General features: G+C 46.1%; 1 pseudogene; it reads right to left on the bottom strand.

Annotated features, from left to right (window-relative positions):
- The window catches only part of LOC115170712 (centrosomal protein of 112 kDa-like), a 185,872-nt pseudogene that overhangs the window by 85,438 nt on the left and 80,585 nt on the right, over window positions 1-19,849 (bottom strand).

Here is a 19,849-nt window from a genome sequence, read left to right as displayed (position 1 = left end):
TTTGGATTTGATTTGATTTACTACAACCAAATAAAGGTTATGTCAAGCAAGTGAAAGTTACAAAAATATTGTCATTTGACCGTGCGTCTTTTGACCGTGCTTCTTGGTGGTTGGGGTAAATATATACATTTTTATTGTTGTTATAAAAATAAGCTGTTACCCTGTTACAAAGCATATGCTTTCTCTTTCATTGTTGTAACAAAGGTACTCCACAAATAAAATTGATTGAACACTTGAATTTTGGCATTTCTTTGTTTTTACATATAGCCTACAGTAACATAAACTAATGACAATGCTATCGTGTTATTTGAAATCAAATACAACTCATATTGTAATGTTACCTTCATATTGTAAAGGCCTTCATAAACACAACCACATTATTTTTGCTATAGCATATATGAAATATATGAATTCCACTGTTAGAATGTTGCAGTCAGAATGACATTAGCTTAAAGGGGGGTCCATGGACACCCAGCAGACCTAGTGTTAAAAGCTTCCATCTGATAAGCACTCGTTATGTCCTACATACCAATAACAGGACAACTCTGGTATACTGGAGCATAACTGATTCTCCATTTGTATACCACCCTCCTCTGTACCCTGGTCTTCTCCCCTGGCAGTGCCATGGAGGGGTGGGAGACTATGAAAAGAGGACAGAGGGTGGAAATGGAGAAGAGGGAGGATGTCCTTGACTTGTGGCGGTGCCACAAGCCTACCCAGCCACAAGCCTACCCTACCCAGCCATCTCTCACCTCACATTCCATCACCCACCTTATCCTGGGTTCTCTCTCTCTTCCCTTCTCCCCTGGCAGTGCCATGTCCCAACCCCGACCCCATCACCCACCTTATCCTGGGTTCTCTCTCTCTCTTCCCTTCTCCCCTGGCAGTGCCATGTCCCAACCCCATCACCCACCTTATCCTGGGTTCTCTCTCTCTTCCCTTCTCCCCTGGTAGTGCCATGTCCCAACCCCGACCCATCACCCACCTTATCCTGGGCTCTCTCTCTCTCTTCCCTTCTCCCCTGGCAGTGCCATGTCCCAACCCCGACCCATCACCCACCTTATCCTGGGTTCTCTCTCTCTTCCCTTCTCCCCTGGCAGTGCCATGTCCCAACCCCGACCCCATCACCCACCTTATCCTGGGTTCTCTCTCTCTTCCCTTCTCCCCTGGTAGTGCCATGTCCCAACCCCGACCCATCACCAACCTTATCCTGGGCTCTCTCTCTCTTCCCTTCTCCCCTGGCAGTGTCATGTCCCAACCCCATCACCCACCTTATCCTGGGCTCTCTCTCTCTCTTCCCTTCTCCCCTGGCAGTGCCATTTCCCAACCCCGACCCCATCACCCACCTTATCCTGGGCTCTCTCTCTCTCTTCCCTTCTCCTTTGGCAGTGCCATGTCCCAACCCTGACCCCATCACTCACCTTATCCTGGGCTCTCTCTCTCTTCCCTTCTCCCCTGGCAGTGCCATGTCCCAACCCCGATCCATCACCCACCTTATCCTGGGCTCTCTCTCTCTTCCCTTCTCCCCTGGCAGTGTCATGTCCCAACCCCATCACCCACCTTATCCTGGGCTCTCTCTCTCTTCCCTTCTCCCCTGGTAGTGCCATGTCCCAACCCCGACCCCATCACCCACCTTATCCTGGGCTCTCTCTCTCTCTTCCCTTCTCCCCTGGTAGTGCCATGTCCCAACCCCGACCCCATCACTCACCTTATCCTGGGCTCTCTCTCTCTTCCCTTCTCCCCTGGTAGTGCCATGTCCCAACCCTGACCCCATCACCCACCTTATCCTGGGCTCTCTCTCTCTTCCCTTCTCCCCTGGTAGTGCCATGTCCCAACCCCGACCCCATCACCCACCTTATCCTGGGCTCTCTCTCTCTTCCCTTCTCCCCTGGCAGTGCCATGTCCCAACCCTGACCCATCACCCACCTTATCCTGGGCCAGTTGTCTCTCGGCCTTGTGGCTCGTCTCCAGCTCCAGGCGGATGTGGTCCATCTCAGCTCTCAGCCTGCCCAGGGAGGCGTCCTGGTCCTGGGCCGCGCGCTGCCTCTCCGCCTCCCTGAGCACCCGCAGCTCCAGCAGCTGCTGCTTCCTCTGGCTGTGGGCCTGCTGCAGCTCGTCCCTCAGAGAGGACACAGAGATGACCTGGGGTCAGGGAGATACACAGGTACACTCACGTCAGGAAAGAGGTAGCACACTAAGACATGACTGTTTGGAGACACTAATAAGTCATGTCCTGCCGTGGTATTGGCAGAACAACTGCAACACTAAGTGCCACACTGGGCTTGTTCGTCTCCTAGCGAATGTTTGTCAGATCAGTGGTACAGAGTATTTAAAAAGTTACTTTTTAGTGCCCACAACTTTAACAATTCATGTGCAGCACACACATATACACACACATATACACACACCCATGCACACACATATACACACACACACACACACACACACATATACACACACACATATACACACAAGTGGGTTTGACACCCAATCTCAGGGTCAGCCAGTGACACCTGTCTCAGGGTCAGCCAGTGACACCTGTCTCAGGGTCAGTCAGTGACACCTGTCTCAGGGTCAGCCAGTGACACCTGTCTCAGGGTCAGTCAGTGACACCTGTCTCAGGGTCAGCCAGTGACACCTGTCTCAGGGTCAGCCAGTGACACCTGTCTCAGGGTCAGCCAGTGACACCTGTCTCAGGGTCAGTCAGTAACACCTGGATCATCTGGCCCACTCTTTCAACATTAAAAGCTCTGATCAGAACTAAAACAGTGAGGGAGTATTCCAGGATGACGTGGAATAGAACAGCGAGGCCGGGGGAATCCCAGTTTGGGCTGGGAATAGAGAGGAGAGGAGCAACAACAAGCACAGGGAATGCCAGAGTGTCTGCCCGCTCAGCCAGCTCGGCAGGAAGGGAACACACACACCCGTCCCTCTGATCTGAGTCACACAGGCTAGGCAGGGCCCACATCAAAGAGGAGGCATTCCACTAAGGTCAGCGGTCTGATTTAATGAGAGAAATTAGCCTAAATCAAAGGTCACTCAGTCAGGAGGAAAATGGGCACCGCTGCCATGTCTCATTTCAGGAAGTACAGAGAAGAGACTAGTCAGAGAACTAGAGCAGGAGTGAGTGTGTGTGTGTGTGTGTGTGTGGGTGTGTGTAAATCAAGCCGGGAAACGTTTAGGGCTGTAGTTGACAGGGACCTCCATTTGGAAGTCAATCTGTGGTTTGTGCGTGTGTAATGGGGATTGTGTGTTCTACGAGTGTGCACGCCTGCAGATGTGTGTGTGTGTGCTTATGTGTGTGAACAAGCCTGTGTGTGCACGCTTTCGTGTGTGTGTGTGTGCGTGTATGTTCGCCTGCAGATGTGTGTGTGTGTGCTTATGTGTGTGTACAAGCCTGTGTGTGCAAGCTTTCGTGTGTGTGTGTGTGTGTGTGTGTGTGTGTGTGTGTGTGTGTGTATGTTCGCCCGCAGATGTGTGTGCTGGCTTATGTAGGGGCTGCAGTGCAGAGATGGACTGACCCCTCTCCTGACCCCTCTTCCTTTGAACTGATCTACAGCTTTGACTTTGCCCCAGCACAGCTCTTTGATTCAGATTGCTGCCAGAGAGAGCAGCATTACAGCCACATTACATTACAGGAATGATAATGACCAAGCCAACCGCATTTAAACAGACATTAACTAACAGGCAGTTAGGCAGCTTCTGGACTGGCATGGAATTATTGACCTGTAGTATGTATGTGAATATAGCTTGATATTATGGAGGAATGTTAGAGATTGAGAGAGGGGGGAGGCAAAGAGAGAGAGAGAGATACAGAGATACAGAGGGAGAGCGGGAGAGCGGGGGGAGGGAGGAAGAGATTGAGAGAAGGGGGTGACAGAGAGAGATATAGATATAGAGGAAAATAGATATATATATAGAGAGTGATAGAGATAGAGACAGTGAGAATGATATAGAGAGAGATTGAGAGAAGGAGGTGGCAGATAGAGAGAGGCAGAGAGAGAGAGAGGCATAGAGAGAGAGAGAGGCAGAGAGAGAGAGAGAGAGAGGGGGGAGAGAGATTGAGAGAAGGGGTGACAGAGAAATAAATAAATAAAAAAGAAAGAAAGAAGGGGGAGGCAGAGAGAGAGAGAGAGAGAGAGAGAGAGAGAGAGAGAGAGAGAGAGAGAGAGGGTAGTATAGTGTGTCTATAGACAATGAGAGGGGGAAATCTGAGGACCATATGATAATGTTGCTTCATCCATTTTTAGACTTCAATTTTACCCATTGATTCTCTAGGAATATAACTATGAAATGCATCGTGCTTAGTTTAAGAGCCGTACCCCATAAGGACCCTAAATATAAGCTTGTTTAACTCCAATGTCTGTAAACAATGTAAATGTAAACAAACACTTTAGTGCCTCAAAACAAGGTTAAAATTATACATTTGATATCATGGATGGTCATTACTTGCATCCATAGCTATGTCTATGTACATTTCTCCAGGTCATCACTTAGGTTTTTAGTGCCACAGGAGCGTGGAGGAAACTTTGTTATTGTTCCAATTAAGGATTCTAGTTTTAAACTATGTAGCATCATGTGAATAGGAAAGGAAAATATATGTATATCAAAAAAACACATCACTTATTTACCTCTCTCCACAGACACCCTCTACTGTCCCTTCCCCTCTCTCTCTCTCCACAGACATCCTCTACTGTCCCTTCCCCTTTTTCTCTCCACAGACACCCTCTACTGTCCCTTCCCCTCTCTCTCTCCACAGACATCCTCTACTGTCCCTTCCCCTCTTTCTCTCCACAGACACCCTCTACTGTCCCTTCCCCTCTCTCTCTCTCTCCACAGACACCCTCTACTGTCCCTTCCCCTCTCTCTCCACAGACACCCTCTACTGTCCCTTCCCCTCTTTCTCTCCACAGACACCCTCTACTGTCCCTTCCCCTCTCTCTCTCTCCACAGACACCCTCTACTGTCCCTTCCCCTCTCTCTCTCCACAGACACCCCTACTGTCCCTTCCCCTCTCTCTCTCCACAGACACCCTCTACTGTCCCTTCCCCTCTCTCTCTCCACAGACACCCTCTACTGTCCCTTCCCCTCTCTCTCTCCACAGACACCCTCTACTGTCCCTTCACCTCTCTCTCTCCACAGACACCCTCTACTGTCCCTTCCCCTCTCTCTCTCCACAGACACCCTCTACTGTCCCTTCCCCTCTCTCTCTCCACAGACACCCTCTACTGTCCCTTCCCCTCTCTCTCTCCACAGACACCCTCTACTGTCCCTTCCCCCTCTCTCTCTCCACAGACACCCTCTACTGTCCCTTCCCCTCTCTCTCTCCACAGACACCCTCTACTGTCCCTTCCCCCTCTCTCTCTCTCCACAGACACCCTCTACTGTCCCTTCCCCCTCTCTCTCTCTCCACAGACACCCTCTACTGTCCCTTCCCCTTTCTCTCTCTCCACAGACACCCTCTACTGTCCCTTCCCCTCTCTCTCTCCACAGACACCCCCTACTGTCCCTTCCCCTCTCTCTCTCCACAGACACCCTCTACTGTCCCTTCCCCTCTCTCTCCACAGACACCCTCTACTGTCCCTTCCCCTCTCTCTCTCCACAGACACCCTCTACTGTCCCTTCCCCTCTCTCTCTCCACAGACACCCTCTACTGTCCCTTCCCCTCTCTCTCCACAGACACCCTCTACTGTCCCTTCCCCTCTCTCTCTCCACAGACACCCTCTACTGTCCCTTCCCCTCTCTCTCTCCACAGACACCCTCTACTGTCCCTTCCCCTCTCTCTCTCCACAGACACCCTCTACTGTCCCTTCCCCTCTCTCTCTCCACAGACACCCTCTACTGTCCCTTCCCTTCTCTCTCTCCACAGACACCCTCTACTGTCCCTTCCCCTCTCTCTCCACAGACACCCTGTACTGTCCCTTCCCCTCTCTCTCTCCACAGACACCCTCTACTGTCCTTTCCCCCTCTCTCTCCACAGACACCCTGTACTGTCCCTTCCCCTCTCTCTCCACAGACACCCTCTACTGTCCCTTCCCCCTCTCTCTCTCCACAGACACCCTCTACTGTGCCTTCCCCCTCTCTCTCTCCACAGACACCCTCTACTGTCCTTTCCCCCTCTCTCTCCACAGACACCCTGTACTGTCCCTTCCCCTCTCTCTCTCCACAGACACCCTCTACTGTCCCTTCCCCTCTCTCTCCACAGACACCCTCTACTGTCCCTTCCCCTCTTTCTCTCCACAGACACCCTCTACTGTCCCTTCCCCTCTTTCTCTCCACAGACACCCTCTACTGTCCCTTCCCCTCTCTCTCCACAGACACCCTCTACTGTCCCTTCCCCCTCTCTCTCTCCACAGACACCCTCTACTGTCCCTTCCCCTCTCTCTCTCCACAGACACCCTCTACTGTCCCTTCCCCTCTCTCTCCACAGACACCCTCTACTGTCCCTTCCCCCTCTCTCTCTCTCCACAGACACCCTCTACTGTCCCTTCCCCTCTCTCTCCACAGACACCCTCTACTGTCCCTTCCCCTCTCTCTCCACAGACACCCTCTACTGTCCCTTCCCCCTCTCTCTCTCTCCACAGACACCCTCTACTGTCCCTTCCCCTCTCTCTCCACAGACACCCTCTACTGTCCCTTCCCCTCTCTCTCCACAGACACCCTCTACTGTCCCTTCCCCTCTCTCTCCACAGACACCCTCTACTGTCCCTTCCCCTCTCTCTCTCCACAGACACCCTCTACTGTCCCTTCCCCCTCTCTCTCTCCACAGACACCCTCTACTGTCCTTTCCCCCTCTCTCTCCACAGACACCCTCTACTGTCCCTTCCCCCCCTCTCTCTCTCCACAGACACCCTCTACTGTCCCTTCCCCTCTCTCTCTCCACAGACACCCTCTACTGTCCCTTCCCCTCTCTCTCCACAGACACCCTCTACTGTCCTTTCCCCCTCTCTCTCCACAGACACCCTGTACTGTCCCTTCCCTTCTCTCTCCACAGACACCCGGGCATCCCAGGACAGTGAGGTTCTCTCTCGTTATGGCTTCAGTCACATGGCAATTAGAGCAGAAAGCGTCTGAAGTCTTTTTTTGGTGGAAAATCTCACAGACACATCAAAGGCTGCATCGCCACAACACCCAGATGCCATGGTTGTGTCACACACCCTCACACACAGAGACAGACAACACCAAAAAATAGGAGGATACGCACAAACTCACACACAAACAGAGAGAGAGAGAGACAGCCATAAACAGTGCCAGGCGTGATGGTCCACATGACTTCAAGGGCAGGCAGCTATTAGACCTGATCCCTGAGCAGCCTTTAATGTAGAATTCCCTCTTCAACTCTTCTGGCTGATCCCTCTTCCCTACAACTTTAATATGTGTGGGAAATAACACATAGGCTAACAACATACAGACTAATAACATACAGGCTAACAACATATAGGCTAACAACATATAGGCTAACAACATATAGGCTAACAACATATAGGCTAACAACATATAGACTAACAACATATAGACTAACAACATATAGGCTAACAACATATAGGCTAAAAACATATAGACTAACAACATATAGGCTAACAACATAAAGGCTAATAACAAGAAAAGGCTAATAGCATAAAGGCTAATAACATAAAGGCTAATAACATAAAGGCTAATAACATAAAGGCTAATAACAAGAAAAGGCTAATAGCATAAAGGCTAATAACATAAAGGCTAATAACATAAAGGCTAATAACATAAAGGCTAATAACATATAGGCTAACAACATATAGGCTAACAACATATAGACTAACAACATATAGGCTAACAACATATAGGCTAATAACATAAAGGCTAATAACATAAAGGCTAATAACATAAAGGCTAATAACATAAAGGCTAATAACATATAGGCTAATAACATATAGGCTAACAACATATAGGCTAACAACATATAGGCTAATAACATATAGGCTAATAACATATAGGCTAATAACATAAAGGCTAACAAAATATAGGCTAATAACATAAAGGCTAATAACATAAAAGCTAACAAAATATAGGCTAATAACATAAAGACTACTGAAACAAAAGTTGGAAATAAAAGGACTGCCTAGTATTGTTGCAGCAGGTGCATAATTGCATGCTGAACTGAAGGGTGTCAATTTAGTCCAACAGTCCTAATCTTCATGACAGCTTCCTCATACCATGCTGACATAGAATGTGTGATTAAATACCTGTTGACTAGTATGAATGTTAAGTCGTTTGTTGTATGAGGTTATACTAAATCACCTGAGGAGGCAAGAAGAGATTTGAGAGGTGGGGAAATTGAAAAAATTGAAATTAAATAGATGAAATCCAATATTCAAATATATGAATGGATAGGGGATAGAGAGAACAAAAGACAGAGAGAAAGAAAGAAAGAGCCAATCTGGAGAGGAGACCACATCTGTCTGAGCTTGGACTGAACATCAATAGGGAGAAAGAGAGGGAAGGAGACAGGGAAAATAAGGGACAGCTGCAGTTGGAAACAAGCTCATTTGTGGCATGTGACAAGTGGACGAGATTTAAAAACGTAGCTAACCCTACTCCAAATTCCCACCCACTCACAACAATGCGTATAAAAAAATCTAAATGTGGAGCTGAATGTAATCTGCAATCTAATGACTTAGGTACAACAACACACAACAAACGTCAGCCATTGATCTCCCTGTGTCCGCATGAGACATGTGAAAGTGAAACAACGAGCAGTCCTACCTCAATCACAAAAAGATGTGATCTAATCAACATGCAAAAATCCCAAACATAACTCTAACCAACACCCTGATGTGTCAACTCAACAACAGACAGAGCCCAGTGGCTACAAGATGTCTGGGAGGAAGGGAAGGCAGGGCTGGCCTGACAAAACCATCTATAGGGACAGATCAATCGTTAAATTACAAGGCAGAGAGAGACAGACACAGACTAAACCCTAAATCCCCCCCCCCTACGACACAGCGTTCTTGTCCAGCTGTCTGTTGTGCCGTCTTCTCTCTCATCAGACTCCCTTCCTCAGCTCAGACTCACCCTGTCATCAGGACCTTCATTTCTCCCGGTCTTGCTAATCACTTACTGGGGGGAAAAAGTTATCTGAAAGTTTTGCCAGGGTTATTATTTAGTCCATCCCAGTGTTAAGGAAAGAGCCCTCTGAGGATCTGACTCTCTCCTATGCTGATTGAAGACCAGATGTTTCTCAGAAAAGACTTTGTCAGGACGTGTGAGAGGGGGACAAAAACAGAATTAGCCATAAAAATGAGTTGAGTGAAGTCGCTGTAAGAATAATGGCTTTGGACGAGCCAATAGAACGATCACGTTTCTGTTGTTCAGGACAACAAGGCTTACATTCATTTGTAATGTTGGTGTAGTTTCTGAAGTGGAATTCTTTGGACGGACCAATAAGGAAACAGACTCCAATGTCCTCAAAGCATGAGAAACAATAGCACTAACTAAGTGAAATACATATCACCCCTAAACAACAACATTCCTTTAACTATCCAGCTGCTTGAGGACAGGACAGATCTACTGTGCCGTGGCAGACAGTCAGAACTCTGACTAAACTATTTATTGGGTTTAAAAACAAGAGAAAACATGATGAGTATTGCACCAGAATATGGACTGTGTTTGGGGACAGAGAGGACAGCGTGTCTCCTGAGAGTGTGTTTGATGAGGGAGTATGAGTGTGTGTGTTTCGCTCTCTTGGTCTCTCTAATGGGGCTCTCTTCCACCCCCCTGTGCCACTGATCGGCTAACAAAGCAGCACAGAGCTGGCTGCAGGCTAACACATTTACTGTGAGCTGCTGTCCTGGCTGCACGGACTGGCAACTGATGCTGCTTTTTCAGCTCATCCTTTCATCTTCAAAGATAATGGTTGAAATAGAGGACTATGAGCTTGGCAAAAGCCCAGTTGACGGTTTTGGATGGTAAAAGCATCACAATGTAGGCTGAGGAGGAGGATTTGGGATAATTCCCTCTGTGTGTTGGACGCCAACTCCAAACTCCCAACCCAGCATCACACCAATCTCCAAATAACTATTTCCTCATGTGTGTTGGACGCCAACTCCAAACTCCCAACCCAGCATCACACCAATCTCCAAATAACTATTTCCTCATGTGTGTTGGACGCCAACTCCAAACTCCCAACCCAGCATCACACCAATCTCCAAATAACTATTTCCTCATTAGTTGATGATACAGCAAACACCACTACAGCCGCAAAAAGGCACATGAGAAGGGCCCTTAACTGGAAACGAAACAGCTCATTTAAACGGCACTGTCACTGCACAGAGCTCATTTAAATGGCACTGTCACTGCACAAAGCTAATTTAAACAGCACTGTCACTGCACAAAGCTAATTTAAACAGCACTGTCACTGCACAAAGCTAATTTAAACAGCACTGTCACTGCACAAAGCTCATTTAAACAGCACTGTCACTGCACAAAGCTAATTTAAACAGCACTGTCACTGCACAAAGCTAATTTAAACAGCACTGTCACTGCACAAAGCTCATTTAAACAGCACTGTCACTGCACAAAGCTAATTTAAACAGCACTGTCACTGCACAAAGCTCATTTAAACAGCACTGTCACTGCACAAAGCTCATTTAAACAGCACAATGCTCATTTAAATAATATCACTGCACAACGCTCATTTAAACAGCACTGTCACTGCACAAAGCTCATTTAAACAGCAGTGTCACTGCACAAAGCTCATTTAAACAGCAGTGTCACTGCACAAAGCTCATTTAAACAGCAGTGTCACTGCACAAAGCTCATTTAAAACAGCAGTGTCACTGCACATAGCTCATTTAAACAGCACAACACGCATTTAAATAATATCACTGCACAAAGCTCATTTAAACAGCACTTTCACTGCACAAAGCTCATTTAAACAGCACTGTCACTGCACAAAGCTAATTTAGCCTCTCTAGGGTAGGTGGGACGAAATCGTCCCAACTACATAACAGCCAGTGGAATCCTGTGGCGCGTTATTCAAATACCTTAGAAATGCTATTACTTCAATTTCTCAAACATATGACTATTTTACACCATTTTAAAGACAAGACTCTCGTTAATCTAACCACACTGTCCGATTTCAAAAAGGCTTTACAACGAAAGCAAAACATTAGATTATGTCAGCAGAGTACCCAGCCAGAAATAATCAGACACCCATTTTTCAAGTTAGCATATAATGTCACATAAATCCAAACCACAGCTAAATGCAGCACTAACCTTTGATGATCTTCATCAGATGACACCCCTAGGACATTATGTTATACAATACATGCATGTTTTGTTCAATCAAGTTCATATTTATATCAAAAACCAGCTTTTTACATTAGCATGTGACGTTCAGAACTAGCATACCCCCCGCAAACTTCCGGTGAATTTACTAAATTACTCACGATAAACGTTCACAAAAAAACATAACAATTATTTTAAGAATTATAGATACAGAACTCCTCTATGCACTCGCTATGTCCGATTTTAAAATAGCTTTTCGGTGAAAGCACATTTTGCAATATTCTAAGTAGATAGCCCGGCATCACAGTGCTAGCTATTTAGACACCCACCAAGTTTAGCCCTCACCAAAGTCAGATTTACTATAAGAAAAATGTTATTACCTTTGCTGTTCTTCGTCAGAATGCACTCCCAGGACTTCTACTTCAATAACAAATGTTGATTTGGTTCAAAATAATCCATAGTTATGTTCAAATATCCTCTGTTTTGTTCGTGCGTTCAAGACACTATCCGAAGGGTAAATAAGGGTGACGCGCCCGACGCGTTTCGTGACAAAACAATTCTAAATATTCCATTACCGTACTTCGAAGCATGTCAACCGCTGTTTAAAATCAATTTTTATGCCATTTTTCTGGTAAAAAAGGGATAATATTCCGACCGGGAATCTGTGTTTTAGTACAAAGAGAGAGAAAATAAAAACATGGGGTCGCCTCGTGCACGCGCCTCAGCTCATTGTCCTCTGATAGACCACTTACCAAAGGCGCTAATGTTTTTCAGCCAGGGGCTGGAATTACATCATTCAGCTTTTTCCCGGGTTCTGAGAGCCTATGGGAGCCGTAGGAAGTGTCACGTTACAGCAAAGCTCCTAAGTTTTCAATAAACAGAGTCAAGAAGCTCAAGGAATGGTCAGAGAGGGCACTTCCTGTACAGAATCTTCTCAGGTTTTTGCCTGCCATATGAGTTATGTTATACTCACAGACACCATTCAAACAGTTTTAGAAACTTTAGGGTGTTTTCTATCCAAAGCCAATAATTAGATGCATATTCTAGTTTCTGGGCAGTAGTAATAACCAGATTAAATCGGGTACGTTTTTTATCCGGCTGTGTAAATACTGCCCCCTAGCCCTAACTTAAACAGCACTGTCACTGCACAAAGCTCATTTAAACAGCACAAAGCTCATTTAAACAGCACTGTCACTGCACATAGCTCATTTAAACAGCACTGTCACTGCACAAAGCTTATTTAAACGGCACTGTCACTGCACAAAGCTCATTTAAACTGCACAAAGCTCATTTAAACAGCACTGTCACTGCACATAGCTCATTTAAACAGCACAATGCTAATTTAAATAATATCACAGCACAACGCTCATTTAAATAATATCACAGCACAAAGCTCATTTAAACAACACTGTCATGTTTGTACACATAGAAAAAGTGTGATTTCTAAAACAATCCTACGAGCATCATACACACACCGGTAGTAGATCACCATATACCAACTGTTCATACAACCAAAAGGTTCTATTTGGCTCGGCCAGTTGTGGCTTGACCAGTCAAATAAAGAGGACCATTAGGACAATTCAAGTTGCTTTTTTAATTTTTTTTTATATAACCTTTATTTAACTAGTGAAGTCAGTTAAGAACAAATTCTTATTAACAATGACGGCCTGCAATGACAAATATATTTCAAATGAGTAGGCGACAGTCACCAATAAGCCATCCATCCTCAACAGCTCCATCCGGTAGGTGTATAGGCCAGCATTGCTGTTGTGCAGATTGAATGAGTTGTGTGTTCCACCTGGCCACCACATGCAGCAGCATCTTTTGCACATCACATAACCTCCACATTAAGTGAGTGGAAGCCTTTTCTGTCCACATAGTTGAATTCCTTTTGGGATGGTGCTTTTATGGCGATGTGGGTGCTGTCTATTGATCCATTCGTATTTGGGAACCCATTGATGGCAAAGAAACCTCTCGACTTGTGCGATGGAAGTTGAATGCAACTGTTCATTTTGCTAATAATTTCATCCAAAACATTGGCTCATCGAGGTCTTTGAGATGCCGATCGGCAAACTCACTTTGAGGAACCTACTGGGTACATAACTTAAAAGCATGTCTGACATGTATTGGGGGGCACAATCGTGGATTGATTTAAAAACCAATAGAAGAATCTTAAAATGAATTGTAAAACTCCCAGACAGCTAGTACAGAGACCTTAAAACCGGTGAATCATCTGCGTAGCAGTGAAAATCAATGCTGTGCGTTCTGATAACGCTGCCAAGGGGTAACATATATAAACTGAAGGGTACCGGACCCAAAATCCAACCTTGTGGAATGTCATATGTATTTTCTCAGAGTTATGTTCACCAAGAGTCACAAAAAAAACCTTGACTGGTTAAATAGTTTGTAAACCAATCTATGACTGGACCAGAGGCTAACCCACCTCTCCTGTCTGTCCAGAAGAACATCATGGTCAACAGTGTTGAATGCAGCACTTAAATCCAAGAGTACAAGGACAGAGAGCTGTTTGGCATCTGTGTTGGCGCTAAGATCCTTTACCACTTTAACTAAGGCTGTCTCTGTGCTGTGGTGGGCACAAAAAACACATTCCATTTTTTTTAAACACAGTTGGCACAAAAAAAATTATTTAGCTGTTTGAAAATGAATTTCTCCTGAATGTTGCTTAAGAATGGAAGGTTGGAGATTGGGCGAAAATTGCTAAAAGCCGCAGAATCTAGATGACTTTTCTTCAGAAGCAGTTTCCGCACTGCAGTTTTTAGCACAGTGGAGATAGCGCCTGTGAACAGTGAGTGATTAACAATAGTTTGCACTTCTTCAGATATGCAATTAAAAACAGTTTTGAAGAAAGTGGTGGGGATAGGATCCAGAAGGCAGGTAGAAGGCTTAAGTTGTGATATCACTTTCCTGAGCATGTCCATAGTGCCTTTACGTGGTAGGCTAGGGAGCAAAACTTCTCATCAGGTCTTGCTTGACTGATACCCAGCCTACTGTTATCTCCGCAAACGTATCACATTTAGATGTGGAGGAACATTCACATAGGTTTGAGGGGGTAGGATTTATCAGGTCATCAATGGTGGAGAAGAGCACTGGATTAATTCTGATTAATTGTGATCAAGTTAGAAAAATGAGCCCGTGTGGCATTTCTAATTGCCTTGTTATATATTTCATGTTGCTCTCTCAGAATATCATAACGGATCTACAACTTTGACTTTCTCCACTTCTGCAATATTTCTTTAATTGATCTCTTTAATTGAGCTATCCCTGTCCAGACTCCAGGCCTTTATTTAGCTGGGTAACACAGACAGATGTCCCTGTCCAGACTCCAGGCCTTTATTTAGCTGGGTAACACAGACAGATGTCTCTGTCCAGACTCCAGGCCTTTATTTAGCTGGGTAACACAGACAGATGTCTCTGTCCAGACTCCAGGCCTTTATTTAGCTGGGTAACACAGACAGATGTCTCTGTCCAGACTCCAGGCCTTTATTTAGCTGGGTAACACAGACAGATGTTTCTGTCCAGACTCCAGGCCTTTATTTAGCTGGGTAACACAGACAGATGTCTCTGTCCAGACTCCAGGCCTCCTGCCTCTCATCCTCCTCCATGTTGACCACAACTCATTTGTTGTCCTTCCCAACTGGTTGGGTGGGGTGGAGGCCAGCCTATTTATTAGACTCATCCTACCATGTGAAGGGGATGAGTCGGGATTACTCATCCTCACGACGTGTGGCTGACATCCGCTCCCTCTGCCAGCTTTCCATAGTCAGGAAGAGAGAGAGTAAGCGAGCAACACAATTCTTCCAGAGATTCCAGGAAGAGAAGGAAGAGCGGGAAAGCAGGGCCTGGATCCAATCACCTCGCCAGGAATTGATTCCCAAATCCTGGCAGTGACATCGGGACAGATTCCATTGTCTGTCTTCCTCACACACAAGATAGTGTGGGTGAGTCGTTTGATGGAATGTTGAATACCACTTAAGCCTCGCAATAGTGAAAAGCACTAAGTAGTAGGAATTAAGTAATGCATTTAAGCTATGCTTGCCAGTTTCAGAAAGCGTTCATATTTTCTGGATGCATCAACCAAATACTCTGCTTTTCAACATTCCTCTTTCAAAACTCTCAGGACTTTTCAGAATCTGTGGAGGTTGAACCCCCCATTTATTTCCATCTGTATGACAGAGTTTCAAAGGGATAAACATCTCTGGTAATGCAAAACTACTTCATAATATGGGACTTAACGTGATGTTAAAAAAGCTCATCTTTCCAATTGGCTCATTCATCCCCCCTCCTGTGCCCTGTAACTATTCCCCAGGTCCTTACCGTAAATGAGAATGTGCTCTCAGTCAACCTACCTGGTAAAATAAGGGTTAAATAAATAAATACAAATAACATACGTAAATTCTGGAGCCCAACTGCTGCTCTCCAAGATCCCTAACCACAGAGAGATGTTTAGTTGTATTTATTTTTAATTGGGGGAGGGGAGATTTTGGGGTGCGTTGTGGCTCCACATAATCGTATGGTCGAGCGATGGCCATGGCAGAGACAGACAGACTAACCACAATAGTAGAGCGGGTGCCAACAGATACCTCGAATCATAGTTGAGAGAGTGTGTTTAGGGTAGCTGTGCGTGTGTGTGTGTGTGTGTGTGTGTGTGTGTAGGAAGATGAGATGTTTTCTTCCACTGACAGGAGCAGACCATATAGAACAGTGTGTACTGGACACTGACAGGAGCAGACCATATAGAACAGTGTGTACTGTACACTGACAGGAGCAGACCATATAGAACAGTATGTACTGTACACTGACAGGAGCAGACCATATAGAACAGTGTTTACTGTACACTGACAGGAGCAGACCATATAGAACAGTGTTTACTGTACACATAACCCTGTCTTACTGTCAAATGTATGGAGAGGATGAACATGAAATAACAATGTTTCTAAAACATTTGACTATTTGACCTTGAAATGCAACAGTTTTAATGCCATCTTTCTATAGCTCTAATCATATTGCTATTAATTCATTTATGGCCAATAATGTCAAATAGTAAAGACAATACATTTATTTTATTCCCCATTTAAGTCTAAATGCTTTTAAATCTAGGCCTATACTATTTCATACTAGGCCTACTTCTTAAAAATAATAATAATCCTAATGATAGAAAATAAAGTTTCCTAACGGCGAAATTCCATTCCGTTGTTCGTACGCAGTTGTGTAACCTGGGAACCATCTGTACCCGCCGTTCACTGCAAAAACATTCCAGTCCCCGTTTGTCCAAATGTCCCAAATTACTGAATGTGCACGGCTGGACACCTAGTCTCCAGCCAGGAGCCAATAAACAAGCCCTCGCCATGCTGACATTCTACATTTCATCTGGAGGCTTGAGGAGTCAAATACATCCCCAGATGGGGGCTGATCTGTCAAATGGCTTCCCACAGAGTCTCCATGCTAGCCAGGCAGGAGAAGTGGCGAGGAGAGGGGAGATGGAGGGAAGAGAGTGGAGCAGGGAGAGAAAACCTGCTGGAAACATAATAGTGTTAAATAGGCTTGGGGATGGGGACTCCATCAATACAGCCCCAAATGTCATATAGCCATTGTAGCGGTAGTGTGTTGTTGTAATGGGAAAGTAACTGGTGCTTATGGGAGGGAGATGGCTACCTGCGGTGAGGGGAGAATGCCATGTACAGCCTGTTCCTCCGTAGGGGAATTACGGGGCACTCGCCGTAAGCGGCTGATACACGGCTGATACCGACCCCGGTGAACCAGGGAAAGAAAGGAGAGAAATGCAACCCAGGGTTTGGGGAATAAAAGGCCAGAGCTACTGCACAGCGACCAAGAGCCTTCCTTTCCTTTATCTGGCAACCTGTGGTTTCCAGGCGTTTCAAGTCTTTTCACTTCTAGCACGGAACCCTGCCGCGAAACCAGGAAAGAAATACAGAATCGCATTAGAAGTTAGCACTGTATGATAATATTAATTTCTTTCGGTTTAATCGGCATTTAACTTTTCCATTAATTTGCGGTCCTTCCTAAAACAACAACGGTCCTTCCTATTTTATTTCGCAAATAAAATAATTTAGGATTTAAATAAGAATTCGGAATTCTTTCCTTTCCGCTCACACACACCTGCACCCCTACAAAACATCCGCCCGCAAAACGCAAATTCTGCTCAGAAATCGCACCTAGCAGCAGGTGAGAAAGTACTACTGGCAGCGTTTTTGAAAGCCCAGCACCACAGAACGTTAATGGCTAAACAAAATGGTGACCAGGAGAGAACCTGCGGGAGAGTGGTGCGGACCAGAGGAGAGTAGTGAGACCTACCTGGGCGTCGCGTTGCCTCCACTCCTGGGTCTGCTGCTGGTGCTGGTGCAGGGCGGCCCGCGCCTCCCTCTCCATGGTGCCCAACTCCCGCTGGCGCTGCTGGACCAGATTGTCCCTCTCCGTGCTGTAATGCTGCTGTAGACGCATCCTCTCCTGCTCCTGCCCTGCACGCTGCTCGCACATCTGATTGGACAACAGGAGGTGAGAGGAAGAAGACTACAATCAGCCCCAGCCCTGTCGTCATGACAATTTGTCCATCAATCCACCCATACATCCCCTCCATCCCTCCCCATACTCCAATGCGCCCCGCCGTTGCACAAAGGACAGGACCAAAAAAATAGAAAGTTTGTCTCTTGCCTCACGACTCGATGACTCCACGACATAATGCAATTAATTTACATCATTATTACCTCACACTGTTTCCATCCCACTATCTCTCGCTCTCTTTCTCCAAATCGGACTCCTGTCGCCCCTCTCCTATCGGCATATAAATGAGCAGTTAGCTTGGGCTGTCTATGCAGAGAGGCTGAGGGGTTAGCCATCTGGCTACTAGAGGAGCTACCCTCGCACCCATGCTATGAGTCTCACAGCGTGGGGAAATGGGCTTAGTAAGGGCGATGCCTATCAGCATTAAACTCAGAGGACGTGAGGAGAAGGAAGACAGGAACGAACTTCGGAGGGGAGAAATCTACAAAAAGCGGAGAGGAGATGGAACGTGTTACTTCAACCTGTCATCATATTCATTCAGAGTCCGACAGACAGAACAATCAAATCATACAATCTCAGTGTTTGCTTTCAAATTTGGTTGCCTATCGCCGCCAAATGATCGTAGCTGTACGGGTCTATGCCGACAATGAGAGAGTATTTAGAGGACGAAATAACAAAAAGCTTCCCACAAGCTGACCAACAGAAATTCTGCCCCAACCGACAAACTGAGACAGTGAGTCATCATCGTCTGATTGAATTAACAGAAAACCTAAAAGAAAAAAGAGACAAGGAAAAATACAAAAGAATCCTCCAAAAGAAAGAACCCCTTTACAAACGTACCATGCTGTCAGTCAGTTGAGCTAGGCTATCCCAGTGTCTACAGACAGCTCTACAGCGTTAGCTCTGTTAGCCTAGCGCTGCGGATCTGAGACAAGTCACCTGCTGTGAGGTAAAGCCTGGTGGCGGAGCGCTGAGAACGCTAAAGCCCAAGCACCGCCAGTGTCTGCTTTTTTTCCCAGGCTCCGCTCTCTCTGCTCTCACTCCCCCATGGCGGGGTACCCGTGACCCTGTCCCATCCCCGCGGTGTGCTCCCCTGCCGGGGCTGTGAAAGGCCAGCAGGGGCCCTGGGCTGGGGCCCAGCTCCAGCTCTGAAGCTAATCCTCCACACATTGTGCTCCCCCTGGCACCCTACCTGGGCCTGCCACAGAAAGACAAGACCAAACAGAAAGAGACTAGGCAGTTAGAGAGACCAAGTCCCAGCCCATAGGTTTAGCCCACAGGTTTAGCCCACAGGTTTAGCTCCAAGCTCCAGACACTGCTTACGCTTAGGCTAATGCTATTCTGGTGATGAATGGGTATATCGACAGGAAGCTGGATTCCTCACTCAGTGAAGACCAAAAAAGAAACTTCTATTAGCCACGCAGAATTTCAGGATTTCCCCACTACTTGCGTTTGGGTAGATTTGCAAACTGGAAGGAAAGGGAGGGAGGGATGACTGAATAAAATGTTTTACCTGGAGTTTCTCTGTGTTTCTTTTATTGCTGCCGCACATCTACATTTGTAAGGAATTAGTCAGTATGGATACATTCTACCAAAACACACATACACTACTAAACACACACTAATAAACACACACTCACACACATAAACAGTAGTTTTCAGAAAGACATCCCACAGCTCATTTCTAGAGCAACATCCTCTTGGACAGTTTACCACAAACACAAACAAAGCATTGTGTGAGACCGGCCTGGCCATCTTCCGTGTTATTGTCATTGGAGATGTTCGGCTTTGCTGGTCCCACAGAGTTAATACATGACATCTGCTCTGTAATTCAATTCCATTCACTATAATAGAATTCATTCAGTAATATCATAGAGACATAATCATATCCAGCAACTGGATTTCACAGTCATGCAGAATCGTGCCACAGATCAGGATTCATATCTCCACAGCATGTCAGAGTCTGATGGGCTGACTGATAGGCGGCTAATTCCTACGCAAAACTACAACAGCAGCGTGACACCCGACGACAGGAGAGACAAGTGGG

The sequence above is a fragment of the Salmo trutta genome, chromosome 32, assembly GCF_901001165.1.
Source record: "Salmo trutta chromosome 32, fSalTru1.1, whole genome shotgun sequence".
Lineage (NCBI taxonomy): Eukaryota > Metazoa > Chordata > Actinopteri > Salmoniformes > Salmonidae > Salmo > Salmo trutta.
Note: the sequence above shows the minus strand (reverse complement) of the source record. Positions and strands in the feature narration are given on the sequence as shown.